Source organism: Felis catus, chromosome B2, assembly GCF_018350175.1.
Source record: "Felis catus isolate Fca126 chromosome B2, F.catus_Fca126_mat1.0, whole genome shotgun sequence".
NCBI lineage: Eukaryota > Metazoa > Chordata > Mammalia > Carnivora > Felidae > Felis > Felis catus.
The window spans coordinates 109538825-109555509 of NC_058372.1; the positions used below are offsets into that span (position 1 = coordinate 109538825).

The 16685-nt window shown below is 35.3% G+C and overlaps 1 long non-coding RNA gene across 1 annotated transcript in view; it reads left to right on the plus strand.

Annotated features, from left to right (window-relative positions):
• LOC109499876 overlaps positions 1–14652 on the plus strand; it is a 28177-nt gene extending 13525 nt beyond the window's left edge. The window contains exons 2-3 of the long non-coding RNA XR_002157428.3: positions 12699–12824; positions 13049–14652. This is a non-coding gene — a long non-coding RNA (uncharacterized LOC109499876). The remainder of the gene's footprint in view (positions 1–12698; positions 12825–13048) is intronic.
• Positions 14653–16685: the final 2033 nt, after the last annotated feature.

The following is a 16685-nucleotide window of genomic DNA, read 5'->3' on the forward strand; positions in this document are numbered from 1 at the left end:
CAGGTTGAGAAATAGTTTATTGAATAGGAGTTTTAGCAAAAAAAAAAAATAAGTCCTAAACTCAAATCCCCAGCTCCTTCTTTAGGATAACATAACTATAAACAAAATAAAAAATAAATACAAACAAAAATTACAGTAGCTTCTATTTGTCGAACACTTACTCTGCAACAGCCACTATGTGAAAACTGTGTTTTATTTATTTTTTCTCCTTTACTCTTTATAACAATCAGGCTTGTGAGGCAAGAAACTTAAGCTTCAGAAAAGCTTTGGTTCCAATATTGTGACTGCAGAGCCTGTGTTCCTCATCCCTGTGGTTTGTCCCTCTGGCTCTACACTGCTGTACCTTAATTAACCTCTATGAACTTCAATCACATTGGTAAGCAAGGTCTAGCCATAAGTCCTACTGTAATCCTCAATTTTGTGCATATTTTACTCCATTAGAGAATTATTTACTTCACTCTGTACTGATTAGACCTGGATTGTATTTGATACTCATGAGCAATAACAAAAGTAAAATGAAATGCAAGTTATTGGCTCCTCTAAAAAGGTTACTTAAGTAAAAATTTGGAGTACTTAATTTTAATCAAAACTTGCAAAGACCATATAAATATTATAGTAATGTGTACTCACAAAGAAAAATTTTCCTTTGGGAAAGGTAAATGGTTAATTAGAGATATTTAGTTAGTTATAATTTGAATCCTAAGAATTATTAAAACTGTGTATGTGATAGTTAATGTTGACGTTTCTTGGCCTATGTGCCAAGATATCTGGTCAAATATCATTCTGAATGTCTCTGTGAGGGTATCTTTGGATGGAATTACATTCAGATTGTCCACCATTAGGTGGGTGGGCCTCATCCAATCAGTTGAAGGCTTGAATAGAAAATGTCAATCTACTCTAGCAAGAAAGAATTCTCTATCAGATTGTCCTCCTGGTTCTACAGGACTTGAATTGCAACTATTTCCTGAGTTTCCAGCCTGCTGTCCTTCCTTCCTTATCAGATTTTAGACTCACCAAACCTCCAGTCATAATAAAAATCTCTCTCTATCTCTGTTTCTGTCTCTATTTCTCTCTCCTGTTGGTTCTGTCTCTCTGGGGAACTGTTCTCAGTATATTCTGTTAGAGCAATACCAGTTATACTTGAGGAAAAGTTTCATCACTATTTTGAAATTTTGAAATCTCTGCATTACCATCAAAATGTTGAGATGATACTGGTCATTGAAAGAACAGAAAGAAAGAAAGAGACAAAATGAGAGCTGTTAGATGCAGAAAAGATTGCATTTTTAAGGACCATTTAAGTAGTTCAAGTTATTCAAATTCTGGTTAATGGTGACAAAGGAGTTTCCATCAAATATAAAAAGAGTGATTAATACACTTCTATCATTTGCTACTTTTTATGAGATCAAAGTTCTTTACAGATTGGTAACTATCAAGATTTCAGAGAGGTGGTCATTTAAGTTTTTGATTAGAAATTTGGTGAAGACACTTCAAACACAAGTTCTAAAATAAAAGTTATATCCACGTTTGCAAATTCAAATTCCTTAGCTGGAAAAAGCTGAAAAATGTTTTATTTGAAAGTATAACACAAAACTATTTAGTTTCTTTCCTAACACTCTGTATTTTACTTTTTACTGTAATTATATGACCTAAAAATGTCATTTTTTTAAAAATCAAGATCAATGTAGACTCCCCAACACCCTCTCCCTGTAAGTCACATAAATATTATGATTTGTGATGTGTCATATTATGAAAAAAGTTGGAAGCACTGTTGAAAAGAAAAAAATAGAACTGGATTTTTTTTCTAATGGCAATAATCATTAAACTTTATAAAACCAAAGGGCATTAGAGATTCTGCTCATCAAATTGCACCTACGTGGCTTTGCATTCTGTAGCAGGAAGTACTTGAGATATTCTTCAGACTTTAAAAGCTTTCAGATAGGATTGCCTCCTTGCAATGAACAAGAAAAGGCAAGACTAGACAAATGGAAACTATTTGGAAAGTTGTTGCAATAAGCCAGGAGCGAGATGATGTAGTCTGAATAAAGATAGTGACCATGGTGATAGAGAAAAGCAGGAAGCTTTGGGAGATATTTATTAATTAGAATCAACAGAATTTTGTATTGATTTGATGGGAGGAGTCACGAAGAAGGAGGGGGGAAATCAAGGTTTCTGGCTTGAGTACTACAAATTGGCAACAGTCCCTATAAAGAGCAGTCTGTTACCTGAATGTGGGGTAGAACTACATTGTCACTAGTCCTTACCCTCTTCATCCTCAAGTGTCTGGTTCTCTCAAAGACACTAAGGAACACAAGAAGACTGTCAGCTCTTTGACATTTTTTTCACTGATCAGAAAAATAATGGAATAACTTTTACCTTCTTCACAAAGTCCCACAGGTCTTTCCAGAATTCTGGATCAGGTAAAGACTTTAAAACTATGAGACCTAGGGGCACCTGGGTGGTTCTGTTGGTTAAGCGTCCAACTTCTGCTCAGGTCATGATCTCACAGTTCATGAGTTCAGAGCCTGGGGCCTGACAGCTCAGAGCCTGGAGCCTGCTTCAAATTCTGTCTCCCTCTCTCTCTGCCCTTCCTCTGCTCGTGTTGTTTCTCTCTCTCTCAAAAATAAATAAACATTAAAAACAAATTTAAAAAAAACTATCAGACCTAACTTTAAGCAATTATAAGGTGCCTCCTGATAAAAACTCTTTCACTTAAGTGAGAGCTTACTCTTTAATTATTACCACCAACCCCCACTGCAATCTGTATTGCTATCTTTTGTTTTTATTCAGTTAAGGAAATGGAGAGATCCACTGTAGTCTTGAGTGATTTTCTGCTTCAGGAAGGCAAAGATACCAACTAGGCAGTAAGAAGTAAATCAGAACACATTCAAGATGACAGCGGCCTTGTAAACCACTTCATGTACCTTCTTTAATCTATAGGCAGGAAAACTGTGGCTCCGGGGGTGAGGTACAATGGGCTGAGACCAGGGAAAGATACAGAGCAGACTACAAAAGATTACTAGAAACATAAATGTAAATGAATTAAGGAGTCAAATCAATTTTTCCATCTCAACTACAATATTTCACCAAAACTCAGGATGCTGTCAGTTGTAAAGCATGGGGGAAGAAAACCTACCAATTAAACTATGACAAAATACTAAGTAGCATCATTGTAGGATACATCCCAATTCGAGATTTGTTAGTATTAAAAATATATAAGTGTCTTAGAATTGATGAGCTCCAAAAGCAAAGCTCCCAAAAATCCTACGATAGTGAGCAGCAGTTCTAACCTACTTTTAAAAGTTAAGATTCCTTGGAACACTAAGATACACAATGAGAAATTTTATACATGGCCAGCCCCCCTCCAGGATTTGGTCCTGCCACAGCTGAATCAGGAAAGAAAGAAACAAAGTGAGAGAAACAGAAAGAGAGAGGAAGGGAGAGGAGGAGAGAGGAGGAACAGATTATACACAACTTTATTCTCTAAAAATTCTTATTTTTCTTGTATTATAGAGAAATTGACTCACAATTCTGTGTTTGGGCTCATTCATAACTTTGTTACAAGAAAAAATTATAATAATGTATAGTTATTTATTCACATGCAATGACTATAAACTATAGTTTGGAAAGGGTCACAAACCACAGAAGTTCTGCCTTCTGCTTTATTTCAAAGCTTATAGCATCATTTGGGACAAGACTAAGTAACTCTGGAAACACTTAGACGGTATAAAATGCACACTTTTATTTTGTAAGCATTCGTTACATGAGTCATTAGATAAATTTCTTCTTCTAAGTAAATTTATCAAATTATTATTAAGTCATAAAATTTTAAGCCAAAAATGAATAAAGAAAGCACATGCTCTAAATTAGAGGAAGGAGGAAATAAGAAGGTATGGGGTGTGGTGAAATGCATAACCATGTAAATGTTATCCAGCTTTCTTAAATTGGATTTTTTTTCTTTTGAGGTTAGATTCTTGCATAATATGTATGGAATAACTTTTTCAGGAGTGTAATTAGAAATGCAGTATGAAAACCCACCTTCTTGCAACATGGCATTACTTACTCCTAAGAAAAATAACATAATATCAAAGCATATGTTTCACTTTAAGTTGCCAGATCACTTGAAAGTTTTTTTCTAACAGACTTAATATGGCTGGGAAAAGCGTACTTCAGATTTGACATAAGAGATTATCATACATCTACTCATCATGTTGTACCTAGGTGGCCTTTGAGTTTCAATGCTGAGCGTTTCAATGCTGAGAAGTAGTCTTCTTATATTTCAGAGTTTAAGAGCTTTTAGAAACAGCAATCTCGCTGAATTCTTGAAAGAACATGTTATACACTTAGAAAATTATATGGATTTTTGAAAATTTTTATTTTAAATTTATTTAATCTAAAAAAATAGTTCACCCATTTTCCCCACCCCCACCCCACCTTTTACATACACCAATCTGTTTTCTCTATCTATAAGTCTGGTTCCCCCCCGCCCACCCAGATTCCACATATAGGAGATATACAGTATTTGTCTTTTTTTTTTTTTTTACAGTATTTGTCTTTATCAGACTTATTTCACTTAGCATAATGCCCTTAAGGTCCATCTGTGTTGTCACAAATGGCAAGATTTCTTTCTTTTTTATGACTGAATATTACATTATATATGTATATTATACATATATATATATATATATATATATCACATCTTCTTTATCCATTCATCCATTGATAGATACTTAGATTGTTTCTATTTCTTGGCTAATGCAAATAATGCTGCATTGAACATGGGGTGCATATATCTTTTCAAACTAACATTTTTGTTTTCTTTGCATAATTATCCAGAAGGGGGATTGCTGGATAAATGGTAGCTCTATTTTTAATTTTTTGAGAAAACTCCATACTTTTTTCCATAGTGGTTGCACCAATTTACATTCCCACCAACAGTGCACAAGGTTTCTCCTTTCTCCATATCTTCACCAATATTTGGCATTTCTTGTCTTTTGATACTAGCCATTCTAATAGGTATGATGCAATATTTCATTGTGATTTTGATTTGGCTGTCCTTGATGATTCCTGAGGTTGAGCATCTTTTCATGTACCCATTGGCCATCTGTATGTCTTCTTAGGAACACTGTCTATTTAGATTATTTATCCATTTTTAAGTCAGATTATTGACTTTTTTGCTATTCTGAGTTCTTTGTATATTTTGGATATTAACCCCTTATCAGATTTATGATGTGCAATTATTTTCTATCATTCACTAGGTTGCCTTTTTATTTTTGTTGATGGCTTTCTTTGCTGCCCAGAAGCCTTTTAGTTTGAAGTAGGCCCACTTGTTTATTTTTACTTTTATTGCTTTTGTTTTCAGCAGATCCAAAAATATCACTGCCAAAACCTATGTCAAAGGGGCTTTTCACCTATGTTTTCTTCCAGGATTTTTATAGTTTCAGGTCTTACATTCATGTTTTTAATACATGAGTTAACTTTTGAAATGGTTTTCCAACATCATTTACTGAGAAGACTGTCTTTTCATCATTATACATTATTGCATCTGTTGTCATAAATTAATTGACCATATATATACATGAGTTTACACCTGGGCTTTCTATTCTTTTCCACTGATCTGTGTGCCTGTTTTTATGCTAATAGTGTTTTTTTTAATTATTATTATGGGTTGTAATATAGTTCGAAATCAGGGAGTATGATGTCTCCTGCATTGCTCTTTTTTTCATAAGACTTCTTTGGCTATTAAAATACTTTGTGGTTTCACAAAAATTTTAAGATTATTTGTTCTATTTCTGTGAAACATAGCATTGAAATACTGATAGGGAGTGCATTAAATCTGTAGATTTCTTTGGTAGTATGGATATTTTAACAATATTAATTCTTCTATTCCATGAGCATGCAATATCTTTCCCATTATTTGTGTATTCCTCAATTTCTTTCAATAATGTCTTATAATTTTCAATACACAGGTCTTCTCCTTTGTTAGATAAGCTTATTCCTAGGTATTTTATTCTTGTTAAAGCAATTATAAATGAATTGTTTTCTTAATTTCTTTTCCTTATGGTTTGGTATCAGTGTAAAGAAATGCAATAGATTTTTGTGTATTGATTTTGTATCCTGTAGCTTTACTGAATTTATTAGCTCTAACAGATTTTAAAAAAAATTGTTTATTCTTGAGAGAGAGAGAGAGAGAGATCATGAGCAGGGAAGGGGCAGAGAGAGGTAGACACAGAATCTGAAGCCGGCTACAGGTTACCAGCTGTCAGCACAGAGCCCGATGTGGGGCTTGAACTCACAAACCTCAAGATCATGACCTGAGCTGAAGTCGGACACCTAACTGTATTATACTACAGTACTATACAGTTATGTAAGGTATAACCATTGGGGGAACTGAGTGAAGGGTACATGATACTTCTCTATTCTATCTTTGCAACTTCCTGTGACTCTAACTTTTCTATATTTATATCTATATTTATATGAGAATCAATGAGTAATGGTGATGGATAAGGTTGAAACATGTTCAGTAGTCAATGACATTTGAGTTTGTGTGTATGTGTGTATGTGTGATCACACTTAATTTATTTGGCTATTTTAATTAACTTCAAAAAAGGGAATGAGATTTTTTATACCTACTGAAAGGGACATGTGCTGAAAAGTTGAGGAACACACTTCCCATTTTATAGAACCATAGTACCAAGTGCAGTTTTTTTCCAGTCTACAAGGCGGAGTGGAGGTGGAGCACAGATTGTTGCAGTGCACAGAGCTGGTGACCGGGAGTTACAGTGAGGAAGGCTGAACCACAGTGAGTTAAGCTAAGCCACACTGGTCTCCTGGCTGTGCTTCTTAGGTCATCTTGGTCACTAGTAGAATATTGTTGCACACTATCCATACTGCTCCTTTCATGTATGGGACTAATAGTTCTGGAAGAATATTTTTACGTTAACTCTACCCCCAATGTGGGGTTCCAACTCACAACCCCGAGATCAAGAGTCGCATGATCCACCAACTTAGCCAGCGAAGCACCCTTAAAAGAAGTTCATTAAAGTAAAGTCAATTCCTTTGCAAGTATTCAATTGAAATAAATTAACATCTTAAGTAGAGAATTATAACTACCAAAATTATCTTCAGCACCTACTACACAGTTCACTTCACATTCAGGGCTGCGGACAGTGCTCCTGAGCTTTGTCCTCATGAAGCTTATTAAAAAACACAGAATATGAGGGGCACCTGGGTGGCTCAGTCGGTGGATCGTCCGACTTCAGCTCAGGTCATGATCTCACAGTTTGTGACTTTGAGCCCCACATTGGGCTCTGTGTGGGCAGCTCAGAGCCTGGAGTCTGCTTCAAATTCTGTGTCTCCCTCTCTCTCTGCCCCTCCCCCACTCATATTCTGTCTCTTTCTCAAAAATAAATATTCAAGAAATTAAAAAAAAACACAGAATATGATGGAAATGAAGACTAAGGTCTAGACATGTGCAAATGCAATTAAGCACCTTTGGCCTGATGCAAAGTGTATAATAGACCTGAAGCAAGAAGAAGAAATATTTCTTCATATATAACGGTACTTCTGAAATTATGTATTGACAATTAGAAGATAAAAGTGAAAATATAAAAAAATTACGTCGACATATAGAAAAGAGCATCAACGGGTTTTGCAAAAGGCTTGTAAGACATAGTTGTTGTTTTTTTTACATCTAAGCTTATGAAGTTATTTTATACATGTTTGAAGAGAAATATAAAACTTATTTTTAGGCCAAATGTTCATGAACAAAAAAGTTTAATAAACCAGGTATTAGAATTTGGGCTGGAAATATTAATGTTATTTTAGTTTTTGTGAGTGATTTCCAGGACCGCTTTGACAAGTTAAGGGATGATAGTAAGGAATAACTACAAATTATTACAGGTTTTATGACATAATTGATAGTGTTTTCCAAACTTAAAGCCTAAGCCATGTATCTAAGAGTGCCAGATAAGTCTCTCACTTTATTTCAAAGTCCTTCATAGTAGTGCTTTAAAGGATCTTATAGCAGTAGACTCAGTAGTTAAAATTCATACTCTCTGTGTCACACTTACGAGGCAGAAAATAATTCATGGCTAGACATCCCAAATTTCAAGTCAGGTTCTTTCCAGACACATCTGTGCACCAAATGAAAATGCAAAGCATTTCATTGCATAGTACATCATTTGATTGGGGAATAAATGGAAGATTTATTCCTAATAGTTTTTTTTGCTGTTCACATTTAAATACATAAGATAAAATGGAAAGGAAGTTCTGGTTTGGTACTGCTTTCATTACAATTGCCAAAAGCAGTGATCTATAGTTCCCCCCCAAAAAAAGAAGAAGAAGGAGTCATCACTCTTTCAGCTAATAGTAGATAAACATTTAAAATGTTTATCTTAGGGGCACCTGGGTGGCTCAGTCGCTTAAGCATCCGACTTTGGCTCAGGTCATGATCTCACAGTTGATGGGTTTGAGCCCTGCATCAGGCTCTGTGCTGACAGTTCAGAGCCTGGAGCCTGCTCCAGATTCTCTCCCTCTCTCTGTCCCTCCCCCACTTGCTCTCTCTTTCTCTCTCTCTTTCTCTCAAGAATAAACATTTTTAAAAAAGAAATTAAAATTTTTATCTTAAAAATGAACACTCTTACATGAGTATATGTCTTTCCCAGTGAACTTTGTCTTATTCTGTATACTAACCATCCTTGCTGTTGAGTAGAAAACTTGCAAATTTTCTCCTACATACCTTAATCTTTACCACCATTTAAAGAGAAGAAGAGGAGCTCCTGGGTGGCTCAGGCAGTTAAGTGTCTGACTTCAGTTCAGATCATGATCTCACGGATTGTCAGTTCAGGCCCCATGTAGGGCTCTGTGCTGACACCTCAGAGCCTGGAGCCTGCTTCAGAATCTGTGTCTCCCTTTCTCTCTACCCCTCCCCTGCTCACATTCTCTCTCTCTCTCTCTCTCCCTCCCTCAAAAAACAAACAAAAAAAACCCAAAAAATAAAAAAATTAAAAAAAACTAAAGAGAAGAAGAAATTGTGATAATAGCTTAATCTAGCAAGTTTGAAACAAATCCACCAGAAAAAGTGTAAAGTGTACGATAATTAAAATTACATTGAGTAAAGAAAGGAAAAATATTGTCTGTTCTGAAATTTAAGACAAGATGGGAAATGACTTTTTGAAGCTTTTGATTTTGAAAAGTTATAGAGAAACAGGAAGTTGCAAAGATAGAAGAGAGAAGTATCATGTACCCTTCACTCAGTTCCCCCGATGGTTATAACTTACATAACTGTAGTATAATATGAAAACCAGAAAAATTGACATGAGCACAATGTGTGTGTAGCTCTATAACATTTAATCACATGTGTAGATTTGTGTAATGGCCACCATCATCAAGACACAGAACTATGCCTTCACCACAAAGATCTCTTTCTCTTGCTATCCTTTTATAGCACCCTTCTGCCACCATCCATAATCTCTGACAACCACTAATTTGTTCTCCACCTCTATAATTTTGTCATCTCAAGAATGTTATATAAATGGAATCATACAGTATGTGATACTTAGAGATTGGGGTTTCTTCTTCTTCTTCTTCTTCTTCTTCTTCTTCTTCTTCTCCTTCTTCTTCTTCTTTTCACTCAGCATGATGCCCTCAAGATTCATCCAAATTGTTGCATTATGAATAGTTCATTCCTTTTTATTAGAACAAATATGCAGAACTGCCAGTGCTGGTTATATGATAAGAGTATGTTTAGTTTTTAAGAAAACTAAGCTGCTTTCCGGATTGGCTGTACATTCTCACTAGTAATTGTGCAAGATCCATTTCCCCTCCTGCATTTGGTATTGTCACTATTTTTACTGTAACTGTACAAATAGATGTGTGGTTATATCTCATCAGGGTCTTAAACTGCATTTCCCTAATGCTAATGATTTTTAACTCCTTTTCATGCATTTATTTCCATCTGTATATTTCATCAAAAGGCCTGTCTATTTATTTTAATGTATTCATAGGACACCAAACGATACACGATACCAAGTAATTTCTTCAAATAGTAAATGTCGTTATTAATCAAAAAGGCTAATTTTCTGACTAAGGCTCCTATGTGACATAATCCAAGGTATTGTATAGAATAAAATTACAGTGCATATACCATCCTATAATTAATAAACATTAATTAAAGTTTAAAAATACTTTCAAAGCAGTAAAAAAGTACAAAAATATAAAATCCCCAAACAAAATGAATCAAAGAAAATAATCAAATACTCAATGTTTTCAAAATAATTTAAAAACAGTACATAAGCTTATAATTGTAAGAGAACAAAGGAAAGGTTTATAATGATGCTTTGTCTGAAAAAAAAGCATTTGTACAGAATGATATGATATAATTTACATATTCGTAATAATCAGAAGGTGAGAAAGGATAATTATTTAATATATATTTCTAAATAGGATTATTTTTTAAGTAGCTTTCTTTACACTTGTTTTTACTTTTTATTAACAACACAAGGAAAGTTACCAGAAGTCTTGGTATTGTATGATAAGTAGACTTATCACAGGGGAAATAAATGTCAACATGATAGTTATTGAAGCTATATTTTGTTTTTGTTTTTTTTTGTTTTTTTTCAATATATGAAATTTATTGTCAAATTGGTTTCCATACAACACCCAGTGCTCATCCCAAAAGGTGCCCTCCTCAATACCCATCACCCACCCTCCCCTCCCTCCTACCCCCCATCAACCCTCAGTTTGTTCTCAGTTTTTAAGAGTCTCTTATGCTTTGGCTCTCTCCCACTCTAACCTCTTTTTTTTTTCCTTCCCCTCCTCCATGGGTTTCTGTTAAGTTTCTCAGGATCCACATAAGAGTGAAAACATATGGTATCTGTCTTTCTCTGTATGGCTTATTTCACTTAGCATCACACTCTCCAGTTCCATCCACGTTGCTACAAAGGGCCATATTTCGTTCTTTCTCATTGCCATGTAGTACTCCATTGTGTATATAAACCACAATTTCTTTATCCATTCATCAGTTGATGGACATTTCGGCTCTTTCCATAATTTGGCTATTGTTGAGAGTGCTGCTATCAACATTGGGGTACAAGTGCCCCTATGCATCAGTACTCCTGTATCCCTTGGGTAAATTCCTAGCAGTGCTATTGGTGGGTCATAGGGTAGGTCTGTTTTTAATTTTCTGAGGAACCTCCACACTGCTTTCCAGAGTGGCTGCACCAATTTGCATTCCCACCAACAGTGCAAGAGGGTTCCCGTTTCTCCACATCCTCTCCAGCATCTATAGTCTCCTGATTTGTTCATTTTGGCCACTCTGACTGGCGTGAGGTGATATCTGAGTGTGGTTTTGATTTGTATTTCCCTGATAAGGAGCACCGTTGAGCATCTTTTCATGTGCCTGTTGGCCATCCGGATGTCTTCTTTAGAGAAGTGTCTATTCATGTTTTCTGCCCATTTCTTCTCTGGATTATTTGTTTTTCGGGTGTGGAGTTTGGTGAGCTCTTTATAGATTTTGGATACTAGCCCTTTGTCTGATATGTCATTTGCAAATATCTTTTCCCATTCCGTTGGTTGCCTTTTAGTTTTGTTGATTGTTTCCTTTGCTGTGCAGAAGCTTTTTATCTTCATAAGGTCCCAGTAATTCATTTTTGCTTTTAATTCCCTTGCCTTTGGGGATGTGTTGAGTAAGAAATTGCTACGGCTGAGGTCAGAGAGGTTGAAGCTATATTTTGAATGCAGTTGATAATTCTCCTGAATTATTGAATTTACTTGGATGAAAATATTCATTCTACCAACATTTATTAAGCACCAACTGTATACCTTTATTAAGCAAGTACTGTGTAAGGCTCTTGGAATTCATTGGAAATAAATATTCTCTGATTTTAAGAGGTTAAAATATAGTAGGAAGAAACAGAATTACAAAAAGCTTAAGTGCACTAATATTTCCTTGAAATGCTAAAAGAAAAAGGAATGAGATCTTATGGTCCAAGATAGTTAACTCTCTGAACTTACAATAAAACTATTCTGAATACTTATTTGATAGAATTTACTTACATAGCACTTTAATTTCTAATTTATTTTCACTTAGAAATTTCAAATTCATGAAAATTACATAGAAAAATGGGAGAGAGATGAAAAGATGAGAGTTGATAACAACATTCTGTACCTAATAGTTATGAATTGTATTATTTATTTTCGCTCTATTAATTAATCCAAAAGGTTTGATTTGGTTCTGGCTAATGGAAATGCTATGTATATCTGTTGTATACTGTAAGTATTTACATATTTCCATTATTTAATAATTAAATACTGTATAAATTCCAGACTGTACATGTGAGCTAATATAGTCACACATTAAAATGTGACATAGTATCCTAATATTAGAATTCATGTATGAGAATATGAATGGTCATTTCTCATAAATTTGATAGTGTTTCCCAGAACTGAAGACTCCAAGAAAAAAAAAAAAAAAAGTACATGCATAAAGTACTCTCTATAGACCTGGAGGGATTTTACAGGAAAATAATGGGAAGAATTGTTTCCAATTCCACTCAGGACTGAATACAGAGACATGAAAGAAAAGACGCTATTTGGATAGAAGATTTCTTAAATGCTTCAAATTTGAAAGGGATAGACGAAGTGTGTTAAAAATATCCACCACTCTGAAAAATACCTGAAATAGAATTTTCCTTTTATAGGTCTAATTAGCCAGGAAAATGGGCTGGATTCCTTCTCAAGGTCACTCTAACCTCTAAGGAATCTATGTCTTCTCTTCAGTAAGAACAGAGCCTCCTTCTCTCTTACCTCCATCCTGATCAGGCAACGTAATTGGCATTCTGTGATTGCTTTCTTAATGCTAATACCACAATAAACAGTGCCATCTACTGACTAAATTCTGTAATTGACTACCTCTCAGAATAGTGAATACTCATGTTTGTTATCTATGTTTGTTTACATGAGTCACGTGTTATAATATACTTATTTAAAGCTACCAGGAATGTATATATCATCTATCTTGATCTTCCTGTTTTTTGTTTTTGTTTTACAGATGAGAAGGTTGAGATCCAAAAAGATCAATCAATTTGCCCAAAATTTTGACAGGTGTTTTTCAGTGAGCACCACCATGAACTAAACCCTGGGAATAGAAAGAAATTTAACACTTTGGAGGTGGAAATCAATCTGTAAAGTTGTCCATCCATTGGGGAAAATATGTGACAAATATGATTAATGACAAAAGTATGAAATCCATATAGCAAGGCAAGTTGAGAAATAGCTGATGTAAAGTTTTAGGAGAAGGAAATGCTCACATGTAGTTTTAAGTTAAAAAAATGAAAGAGGAAATACTAAATTAAAGTTATTTTGTTCTTCTCTTTTTAACAGAAGGTTGAAACTATTTGTGGATTGTTACAGAAGCTTGATTTGTTCTCAAAAATGTATGATATATAAAATCAACTCATTTTGCTTTAAAATGTCTCCCATCAATACCAACTTTTGGATCAACAACTAAAAGAAATATATCCATATTATATGTAATCTTTAGCTTTATGGCAATTAGGATGAAACAGAGTCAACTCAATGAAAATGAGTTTTTTAATTGTTTCATTTTTTCCTTATTAAGAACTGAAGCATGGTTGGTTTGTATCTGTGCCCAAGACATAAGGTGTATCTACAACTATTAGATCACATCTAAACACTACTTTCAAATGGGTTTATAGTTGCATTCTTTGTAGCATTTTAGTGCAGTGTGTCCTACTCAAGCAAAGGTTTCAAATATTTATGGGATGGAATCCTGAACATTCTATCTTCTTATTTAAGGCAGGAAGTTGTCAGGTTGATACTTTTGATTATTACAACGGACCCAGGTATTTTACTGTTGTTGTTTTTAGGATAACACAAGCTCATACAAAATATATGAGAATATTAAAAATATACATCAAAATAAGAACCTTAGTGTTAACCAGTAGTAAAATAAATCACTTTGGAAAATATTTCCAATCATCATACTCAAATTTTGTCCTGACATCTCCCATCTTCTAAAATTGGAAAAAAACTAAAAGCACTGAAAATCCAACTTTGACTTTAACTTGAGACCATGAGAGCATATAGGGTTTCAGAACATGGCTTGTTTTCTCTGCTACTCACACCCCCAACACTTTTCCATGAGTCAAACTAGTGTTCTAAGGAAGCAGAATCCACCAGCACTAAGATGTCAATGGTAATAACATAACAAAAACACCAGAGAAAAGAGCTTTCATAAGTGTTGTGCTGTGCTGAGGATGTACATGGCACTGAAAGCGATTTGGGGACTGAAGACAGAAACCCGTGCTGAGGGCATAGTGCTAGCCTCCACAGAGATGTCCTCTTGGCACAAAGTCAGGATAGATCCCAGAGAAGCTGACTGCAGCAACTGGAGCAAATCCCGAAACCACACTACCATTCAACAGAACACACAGATACTTGTTCTCTGTACATGAATATTGGGGTTTGTATCGGATTTCAAAATAGTTCACACTCAGCATCTTCTGTTTCCAGGATCTTATTTGATGACCCCTTCTCTTTCCATTATTTGATCAGAAGACTTGGAAAGCATGACTCTTTCTGCTTCATTTTTCTCTTCACCTCAGAATTAAGTTTAATGCTCTATTTGCCATCTATGTGGTTGCATTTATGTTCTGTGGCCTTTTTTTTTAACCACATACTGTGAGAAGTTTTAGACCCATTTAGATGCTATCCACTTGCAGGTGACTGGTAAAATCAGAATAATCCAGTATGAAAATGCTCCCAGTTCTTCCTGCATTCTCTCTACTACAGTGAACTTTTCCAATCCTTAGGCATCCCAAACTGAGACATTTACTATGTGATTAACCAATATCTGTGGGCTACTTATAAACTGCTTCTTATAAGTCTGGTAGTTAATAAATTGACTTTAGATTTGATCGGTTCTAAATTTTAGGGAAAGAGAGAGAGAAAGGGTAAAGAAGAGTAAAAGAGAAAAACAAAGAGAGATTGGATCATACATACATTTATAGAAACAACAGCGACAACCAATGCAGAATATTCACTCTGAGAAAGTAAGACATTTCACTTGATTAGCTTGTTGTTTTGTTTTTAAGCACAAATGGTTTGCCAGGAAAATTTAAAATTTAGAATACAAGATACAATTTTCCATAAAAGCAGAGCATTTGCCATTTTCTGGGACTTGACACCAGGTTGAAGAAATCCATTTTCACATTCAGACAGTAGCTCTCTAATATACAGGCAGAAGCGTTTTTCCACCATTAAAGCTCTGACTTTTTCTTAAAATAACAGGTGAAAACTTAGTATATATTTGGAAAATCTTGCCCCATTAGTGAAAAAATGTCATCAAAGAGTGTGCCTATGTCATTCCAGGAAGAGTAGCAATACCAACTATCCATTTCATGTGGTACACAATCACTCATGGTTTTAAAATCACATTGACTGAGAAAGAGAAGTCCTATTTTTCCTATTTGATATTACTCCTAAAAGATGAGTTTTACTAAATCCAAAGTCAAATATATGGAGGACTCTGTTTAACTTCACACAGGTGAAAATTTTGAGAGAGATGGGATTCTTTTTTTTTTTTTTAATTTTTTTTTCAACGTTTATTTATTTTTGGGACAGAGAGAGACAGAGCATGAACGGGGGAGGGGCAGAGAGAGAGGGAGACACAGAATCGGAAACAGGCTCCAGGCTCTGAGCCATCAGCCCAGAGCCTGACGTGGGGCTCGAACTCACGGACCACGAGATCGTGACTTGGCTGAAGTCGGAGGTTTAACCGACTGCGCCACCCAGGCGCCCCAAGAGAGATGGGATTCTTAATATGCTTGTTTTTCCTTATGGAATAACTTCTTTATTAGACAAATTCTCTGTAATTGTTCAGGGTCATGCCTGAAATTAGCAAATGCAACCCATGAAGGAAACTCAAAGTGAAGTTAAAATATGTACAATTATTTTCTGTTTGTATACCAGGTGACTAAATTTGTGACATATAATGGGCTCTAGCCAATTATCTAAGCAGCAGACAGCAAAGCTCTAAAATGTAAATTCTCCATTTGATTCATGTGCCTCAACTTTTAGAAGACTCACTTTTTACAGGAAATGTTGAAAGGTGTTCAAAATTACAACTAGGAACTTGCCACTAAATATGATCAAGAAGCAGTCCTATGGATCCATTAGTTTTTTTTTATGTTTATTTATTTTTTGAGAAAGAGACAGAGTGCAAGTGGGGGAGGGGCAGAGAGAGAGGGAGACTCAGAATCCAAAACAGGCTCCAGGCTCTGAGATGTCAGCACAGAGTCTGACACGAGGCTTGAACTTGTGAACTGTGAGATCCTGACCTGACCTGAAGTCAGAAGCTCAACTGACTGAGCCACCCAGGTGCCCCTGGACCCATTAGTTCTAATCCCCACTGATTAGGGAAAAGAAAAATCAGTGTTCTGCCCACCAGCAAACCCCTTCTAAGTAAGTGCTTTTCTAGTGTCCTGAGGAGGAAAGAACAAGGTCAGCTGCTACTTGAGCCATTCTAGTTCTTTAGAGCCCAATCCACTGACTTATCCATATATTCGGGTCCAGCCACAGTTTTGAGCAGATCTTGATACAGGTAGGTAGATATTAACAATGTCTTCAATTATGATAGGCAGAGCTTGGAAATAAGTTTCAACATA